The 756-nt window shown below is 43.9% G+C and overlaps 1 long non-coding RNA gene across 1 annotated transcript; it reads right to left on the reverse strand.

Moving 5' to 3' along the window:
• On the reverse strand, positions 1-392 carry LOC147858745 (uncharacterized). Its single transcript, XR_015530403.1, has 2 exons — positions 125-392; positions 1-65 (listed from the first exon to the last, which is right to left on the reverse strand). It is a non-coding gene; the product is annotated as an uncharacterized LOC147858745 (long non-coding RNA).
• Between the last annotated feature and the right edge of the window lie 364 nt (positions 393-756).

Below are 756 nucleotides of genomic sequence, written 5' to 3' on the forward strand. Positions count from 1 at the left end.
AACTCAAGCAAAATTGAATTAAACCCTATTTTACCCTGATTCTACAACTCCCAACTAACTCTTTTCTAACAACATTATCTAGGTAACATGACTATACTGATGCACGTTTGTGTCAGCTATACACTCATAATTACAACCCATGTACAATATTGGGAGCCATCGGTGGAAACAGCCACCTAGGTGCTTGGTAATTCCACTTAGGCCTCCATGAAGATTTGACTAGCATGGGAGAGCTACTCCATTTCAGCAAGAACTTTGACCTTGCCCTTTCTGCTTCTTCCGAATCCCCTTGAATCGAATCATACCGACTGCGCAACCAAGCCACAAGATCAAAATAGATATTTAACATCATCTCCCTGCATGACATCTTTTGCTGCTGAAAAACAACCTTCCAACGCCTGATCCAAATGTGTCAGGCCGTCAAACACGCCACCATAAGCCAAATCTCCTCAAAAATTTCAGAATTTGTGCTTGGTCTCACCCCATCACATTGGAACATGCTACCACCCTGCACTATAAATCCATGTCCTTGTGGGTTTAATCGTTCACCCCAGCTTTCCCCTTTTAAGGACAACCCTTGTATTGAGCCCCACACAACGTTCCCTTTCACACCACAGGCTGCCACGATTCGAAGGCTTCTATTCCAAATTCTAATCGCCTCTGTACAATTCCAAAAACAATGAGAGATTGATTCCAAAGCCTGTCCACATAACTTACAGCTAGCCTCACCACTACGGGAGCTCAACCACTCGCCTA

Source organism: Azolla caroliniana, unplaced genomic scaffold (genome assembly GCF_043228905.1).
Source record: "Azolla caroliniana isolate FFs.n. ecotype wild unplaced genomic scaffold, voAzoCaro1.0.p SCAF_10, whole genome shotgun sequence".
Taxonomy (NCBI): domain Eukaryota; kingdom Viridiplantae; phylum Streptophyta; class Polypodiopsida; order Salviniales; family Salviniaceae; genus Azolla; species Azolla caroliniana.